At 46.4% G+C, this 7,417-nt stretch overlaps 1 protein-coding gene across 49 annotated transcripts in view; it reads left to right on the top strand.

The window, feature by feature from the left end:
- The first annotated feature begins 5,114 nt into the window (after positions 1 to 5,114).
- The window catches only part of R3HCC1L (R3H domain and coiled-coil containing 1 like), a 130,863-nt gene continuing 128,560 nt past the window's right edge, over positions 5,115 to 7,417 (top strand). For 6 of the 49 annotated variants that reach the window (XM_072739686.1, XM_072739688.1, XM_072739726.1 and 3 more), the window contains exon 1: positions 5,370 to 5,535. The gene's annotated coding sequence lies outside the window, so the exon portion shown is untranslated. Of the gene's footprint in view, positions 5,332 to 5,351; positions 5,536 to 5,922; positions 6,021 to 7,417 lie in introns of those variants that run through there. The other 43 variants (XM_072739710.1, XM_072739728.1, XM_072739721.1 and 40 more) reach the window with 32 other exon arrangements.

Consider the following 7,417-nt stretch of genomic DNA (forward strand, 5'->3'; position numbering starts at 1 on the left):
ACGGTGCTGTTACCCGGGGTGAGATGGGAAAGGAAAGAAGCCTCAGTTCTTTTCGCTGCTACAGTAAAGAATCACAGGACAGCAAAATGAAAGCAAAGCAGAGCAAAATTTTATGGAAGAACACTTTAAGAGAGGATTGGGCCAATCAGGAGAGACGAAGGACCCAGAAACTCAAGGGTGTGGGCTTACGTTAGTATTTTCTTTTGGGTGGGTCCTAGGGTCGCAACATCTGAGCCACAGGCCTGGATGGTATAATAATTGGCCAACTAGTGTGTCCTCTCCCAAGATGTACTCAAAATACCACAACATATTTCTATTCTAGAGATATAGGTCAAGAAGGAGCAAGGTGGAGGCTTTCTGCACATGTAACAAGCACAACAAACTTAACTCTTCCCCTGCGGGGATGCCGGACCCCAAACTGACTGTGAGATGGGTGGAATGGGGTGGTCCCGAGGTGGTCCTCGGCTGGGGCTCTCTGTCAGGATGTCTGAGGTCCACCCTCCTGTGGCTCATGCCTGTCTTCCTGCCTAACGGTAGTAAAATAGATGGTACCTTGGATGGTGGTGTGAGGATTCACTCAGATGAGAGGGCTGAGCTTTGCACAGCTCCTGACACACATTAAGCACTGTTAAATGTTAAGTGCTGTTATTTACTAGAGAGAATCCTTTTGTCCTCTGTGTGTTTCTTTTCCTTCCTTAGGTCCTTGACCTCCTCCCTAGTTGCATTCCTGAAGCCAGCTGAGCTAGCACCCTCCCTCTTCTGGTCAGGGGGTGCAATGGAAAAGCAGCTTGCACAGGGCCTATTTTTTCTTCTGTATTGTTATACAACATCACCTTAAACCAATACATGACAGCTCATTTTAATCCAAGAGCTGAGGGCCCTTTAAACCAGCCATTCCTTATTTATTCTGTTTATAGAAAAAAAAATCAAGGTCCTTTGGTTTCATGTTCCTTTATTGTATTTTGTAAGGCACCGAGCACATATTGGATACTATGTAAATGTGAAATACTCTAACAATAGTAACTGAGACAGATGAGAAACTCAAGGAAGCAAAGTCACCATTTTGAAGTTAGCTTTTTATTGATGGGTTGAGTGATTTGGAAGAGACAATGTGGCTCCAAGGCTAAAGAGCCAACAGGGATTCAGAGGGCAAAGGTTTGAATCTCAGTCACAGCAGCAGCTCTGGTAACCCCAGGCAGGCAGTTTCCTTTCTCTTGACCCCAAATTCTCCCCGAGAATACTGGGCTTAATGCTACAAAACCATCTCCCAGGGATGTTAAGTCAGGGATGCTGTATGTGGTTGTGCAGATGGTACACAGCACACCGAAGGAGTAATTAGAAGCTGAAATGTAGTCTATGCTCCGTTCATCAATCTGTGCACTCTGGTGATGGGCTGTGCCCACCTGGAGGAAGGAGCACTTTTTTTTCCCCCTCATTTGCACAAAGGTACTATATAGGCTATTGGAGGCCCTATATGAAGCAATGTGACATTGATAGGGCATAGGGCTTAGCACGTAGAATGGATGAAATTGTTTAACACAGTTACCTACTATGTGCCAGGCCCTATTCTAGGGGGTTGAGGATATGGAGATGAATATGACAACCTCTGTCCCTGGGTCCTCTCTTTCCTTCACCAGCCCATTGTCCCCTACATGCAATCTATCAGCAAGTCCTGTTGACTCAATCTGCAAAATACCTATAAAGTCCACCTACTTTGTTTCACTGCCAGCACTTTGTCTCATTATTTCTTACCTAGACTATAGCAACAAATGGGCTCCCACTTCTACTGTGGTCCAACAAACAAAACCAAGAGTGAATAATATAAAAATGTAAATCAGATAACATCATTCCCTTGTTTAAACCTTTTTGGTGGCTATAATTTAATCCAGGGTCCTTACTGTGGTCTCAAGCCCATGCACACCTGGTTCTATGCATACCTCTTCTTGTCATCTGGATCACTCAACCCACATCTGTCTGAATTAGTCAAGGTTTTCTTGAGAAATAGAAGTCAATAGGATATCTATCTATCTATCTATCTATCTATCTATCTATCTATCTCTCCTATTTATGTGTATGTATATATAAGAGATTTATACATTTTTTATATCGTGAGGACTTGGTTCCCGTGATTGTAGAGACTGAGAAGCCTCACAATCTGCCTTCTGCAAGCTGGAGACCCAGGAAAGTCAGTGGCGCCTGAGTCCAAAGGCCTGAGAATTAGGGGAACCAATAGTGTGAATCCCAGTCCAAGAGAAGACCAACAGACCAATATCTCAGCTCAACAGATAGGCAAGAAGGGAATGAATCCTCCCTTCCTTTGATTTTTGTTTTATTCAAAGATTTAGCAGATGTGATGATGCCTGACCACATTGGAGGGGGGAATAATCTACTTTACTGAGTCCACCAATTCAAGTGCTAATCTCTGTCAGAAACTTCCCTGAAGACACACCCAGAAATAATGTTTAATCTAGGCACTCTGTGGCCCAGTCAAGTTGACACAATTAATCATCACACCATCCCAGCAAAACTGATGATTCTGTCCTTCAAACAGCCTAGCTTTCTTTTGTATAACTGGATTCCTTCAGCTGGGAGACTTTTTCCCTTGACCATCTCTTTCTCATTCTTGATGCTCGGTGGAATGATCACCTCAGAGAAACTTTCCTAGCCCACCTTGTTAAAGTAGTATAGTATTTCCTGTTCACTACCATTTATTGCCAGGATGCCCTGTCACAAAGCAGCCCAGCTCAATCTGTAAGTATAAAGGTTTTTGTTTATTTTGTCTTATCTGCTAGATTCCAAGCTCCTTCACGGTAGGGACCATGCTTATTTTGTTCTCTACTGTATATCCTTTAGCATCTTGCTAGTCTCTGCCGCACGGTAATAAATAACAATAAATATTTGCTAAATGAAGTTGTTACAAGGAATTCATCTAATAGGGGAGTAATCACCACAATACAATGTAGAGATGCATGAGATGATAAAGGCAGTAACTTGCTGGCAAACTGACTCTCCAACAAACACCCCAAAGGCCATGATTTGTCATTTATTTCCAAGGTTGTGTAAATACTCCCATCACAGCTGATTTCAAGTTACCAATGGTTTAGAAACTGAATTGCAAAATTCCTTAGTACTTAACAGTTGGTTCTTCAGACCTAGTGTGATCTGGGTCTAGCATTTCACTGGAAGAGAGGTTGGCATTGGGTGCAATGAAAACCCAGGAAAGAGATAGTAGTTCATCTTGGGGGAGCTCAGCAAAAGCTTCTTGGAGGAGGTGACACTTCATCTGTGTTTTGAAGGATGGGTATGTTGACTCAGGCCCTGATAGGCCAATATTACACTGGCTAATGTAGCCCTGCTCCCTGTAGCCCACTTTCAACCATCCTGTCTCCCCTCTGCTTGCCTGGGAGTTATCAGCTGACTCAGCCCAATCTTCGGAAAATCCTTCCATGTGGCTGGTGTTCTCTTGGGTTTCCTTTTAGTCCAACAGAGGAGAGTCAGACAGGGTAGAAGTTAGTAAAGGGAGAAGGAGAAGCGTTTTCCAAACAGAGGGACAGCTTTTGCAAAGGTGAGAGAGCAAATGCAATCCAGTAGTTTGGTGAATCTGGATATCTGTGTGAGGGAGTGGGAGGAGATTAACTCCTGATAGGTTTTGTTTGATAGAGGGAGGAGCATATGCTGATTCCCAACCTGGGCTGGAGCAGGCAGCAGAGGGGAAGGAAAAGAGACTGAATGCTTTTCTTGCCTAATTGTTATCACAGCTGGTAATCGGTGTTGTTGTTATCATTGTTGGTTTTGTTTTTTGGTATGTCATCATTTGATTAATATCTCTTTCAAGAGAGTGTAAGCTCCGCAAGGACAAAGACTATCTTGTTCATTAGTATTTTCTTAGCACCCAGCACAGTACCTACTGTACAGTAGGCAATAAAAAACATCTTTATTAGATGAGTCAATCACTTGGGAACCTTTAAAATTTGCCTATGCCCACCTAACCTAAAATAAGAGATACTATATAAGTCTCCCTTCTCTGAACCTCCTAACCACAATATGCGATGGGGACAGTGGGGGAGTAGTGGGGTTGGCATTCTTGTTTTGTAAAAGCTACCTAAGGGATCCACCTCCATACCTCTTCCCAAATCCAATCAAGTGAATCCTGGAAAGGATATCACCAAAAGTATGACATAATTAAATTTACCATTTACACAAATGGGCCAGATGGCAGTAGGGAGGACTACACAGAGGTGCTGAGGTGCTGAGATCAGTAAGGAAGCCAAGGAGAGAGATGATGCAGGTCTGAGTTAAATCACCGGCAGTTGGTGTGAAGAGGGAACAGATTCCAGAGGTGCTTGGGAGATACTCTAAGATACGGTGACCATTTGGGCATGGGTGGAAGAGGAAGTGAGAAAAGGAGGAATCTAGGTGGGAGGTTGGAGTGATTATTAGCGAATGGGGGCAGAGAATCGTTTACTTTTCCAACTGCTACATTTGAGATGCCTGTGGGACACGGATGAGGAGGGGCCCTCTATGAGGCTGGGATTACAAATGTGGAGCTCAGCCCTCCCCTGCCCCCAACCTTCACTGCATTGCCAAGAACTCCGGAAAACACTCATATTTAAGAGATTGGTTAGAAAAAGAATCCTTGAAGGAGACACTGAGGAGGATGGCCCGAGAGGAAGGAAAATCCAGGTAGTAACATAGACAGGAAGTGATCGAGAATGTCCAGCAGCCTCAAATGGTGGCTAAAGGTGAAGTTTAGCCTGAAAATTCCTGCCGTGAGTTTGGCAACGAGGATAATAATGATTGGCAACAAGGGCATTTCCTGAGGGGGGCAGAACCCGCCGCGCAGAGCACACAGGAGGAATTGGAGGCGAATTAGATTGCCTTTCTCAAAAAAAACTTGGCTGTCAAGGGAAAAGGAGGGATGGTGTGACTGAGCGAGACGTGAGCGGGTCCGAGCTCAGCTTACGAATGAGAGGGAGGGGGTAGGGTCGGCAGCCCGAAGCGCACACGCCTTCCCACCCTCGCGGTCGGTGCCGGCCCTTCCCCCACGTGACCCGGAGCAGCCCGCGCCGCGCGGGCCGTGGACGGACTACAACCCCCAGAAGGCCTCGCGGCGCGGGGCGGGGCGGAGTCGAGGCCTGGCGCGCGCCCCAGCGGCGCGGGCGGAAGAGGAGAGCTTCGAGGCGGCGGCGGAAGCGGAGAGCCACGGCGCCCCCGGTAACGAGCGGCCCCACGTCCCCGTCCCTCCCTCCCTCCACACGCCGAGCCGCGGCTGGCGGCTCCCGCTCCTCCCCGCACACTTTGGACAATACTTCCTTTCCCCTTTTGTTACCGGTACTTCTTTTCTCTCACGTGACGCTGGGGGCGGGTCTGCGCCTGGGGCGGAGGTTACTGGGAGCTGCGGCCCTTCGACCCCTGCGGGCCCGGGGTTGCGGGGATCCTCCGAGGCCCTGTTGTGCTGGGGGCTGCGTGCCCGCCTTGGGCCCTCTTCCCAAATACTCTCTGCGGAGAGGACATTTCTTCCCCGGGTTTCAACAGGTACCGAGCGGGTCCGTGGCGACCCCCCTCCCCCGCCCCGGGGTTCCGGGGCTGTGGGCCGCCGAGGCCACCCCGAGAAGACCCCGGGGCTGCTGGCGATTTCCCGGCTGCGAGCCGAGCCTTCCGAGTGGGTCCGCTCGGCCGCCGGGAGCCCGGGCTGTGGGCTGTGGGCTGTGGGCTGTGCTCTGGGAGTGAGCTGTCTGCGGGAGGAGTACTTCCTGGTTTTCTTGGGCGGCCCTCGGAGAACCCCAGGGCCGATTATTAAGTTTTTTCTTTTATTAATAAAGCCGCCTCTCAGACTTGGGAAAGGGAAGAGGCATAGGATTTGGGCTCTAATGTTCTGGGAGTCTTAGGGTTGTCACTTGCTGGACTTGTGATCTTTTGTAGTAGCCCGTTTACCGCAGCCTCGGTTTGTGTGTCTGGAAAATGGGGATGATGGTCTTCGTCCTGCGTGCCTTGCAGCGTTGGGGGCTTCAACAGAAGTGGTACGTGTGAGAAAGCACGTATCAGATACCACCTCCCCCTCCTCCTGTCTTCAGTCTCTGCCAGTTGTAATTTTAAAACCACATTCACGCCTTTGTGAACTCGATTATAAAGATGACCATGCTCTGTGAAAATCGAATGAGTTAGTAAATAGGAGGAAGCCACACACACATTCTTAAGCCATGTACCTGTTGAAGAGGTGACATTAAGGCCCTAGCCCCAGTGGAGTCCATTTTCAACTGCATCTGGATTTTAAACCCTGCCCCCTGAATGTGGACACTTCCCTCCCCGCAACACACCCACCTGTCTACCCTTTTTGCTCTGTTCTAACCTTCCTTCATTACAGAAGTGCAAGTATCTCAGCACTTAACAGTTTCTTAGTTGTGTTAAATTAATGCCCGTCTCCAACAGGTCGTGCCCCCCCCCCCCCCTTTCAGATACTAACTGGTGCTAAATCGGGCTCTAGTTCTGACACAATCCCGCTAACCTCGTGTGCATACTAGCTGAAACGTTGGGGTTATCTTCACCTAACTCTCTTTCTTCATAGTAGAGTTCAGAATATTATAAATAGCCCATATTCCAGTCTTCTGGCAGTTAAGATCGGAGACTAAGCAGGTGGCTTTTTGTCTTACTTTGTGACTTCTGCATTAACTTTTGGCCAATTAGTTGATCTCTCTAAGCCTGTTTACTAGTCTCTAAAATAGATATAGTAACATTTACCTGCCAAGGTATCTATTAGGATTAAATGAGATGTGAATATAAGGAGCTTAGTAGTGCTGATAGTAAGTGCTCATTATTTTGTTGTAATTGTTGACTACGGTGATGATCAAAAATGATAATTTAGGTAATGTACTTCTCGAGATTTTTTTTTCCTGTAAAATGAGGTAGCTATTCTTAGCTCAAAAATACTGTAAATAGAACATTCTCAGATTGCAGGTTTTTTTTTTTTTTAGCAATTGCACTTTATATAAAAATTGTATTACGCTATTTTTTTACTTTTAGAGGCTTCCAAATGCTGTTGTGAAAAGATTGTTGTTGGGATGTGCTTTGGACTGGTGCTTCATTTGTAACCTGTAGTAAGAATGTGGTTTTGTCTGCGTATTGTAGCTTGTAGTAGAAGTTATCTGTGTTTATGATTTAGTGACTATTGACTAGAAGACAGTTTTGTAGAGCATTTTTTCCTTCCCCTCACCCCTGCCTTTTTTTTATTTTTTTTTAAGTCAGACTATTTGACTCCAAAAGTTAGTTTAGTGGGTAGGTTCCAGAAGGTTTGGTGACCTCGTTTTTGAAGGTGAAAACCGTTAGTGATATTGGTATATGTGCATTTGCAAGGAGTGAGAGTTTAGAGAAACCAAAAGAAAAGTCTAATAGAGAAAGCTGATTTGTTGGTCAAAGCAAA

This window comes from Vulpes vulpes, chromosome 15 (assembly GCF_048418805.1).
Source record: "Vulpes vulpes isolate BD-2025 chromosome 15, VulVul3, whole genome shotgun sequence".
NCBI lineage: Eukaryota > Metazoa > Chordata > Mammalia > Carnivora > Canidae > Vulpes > Vulpes vulpes.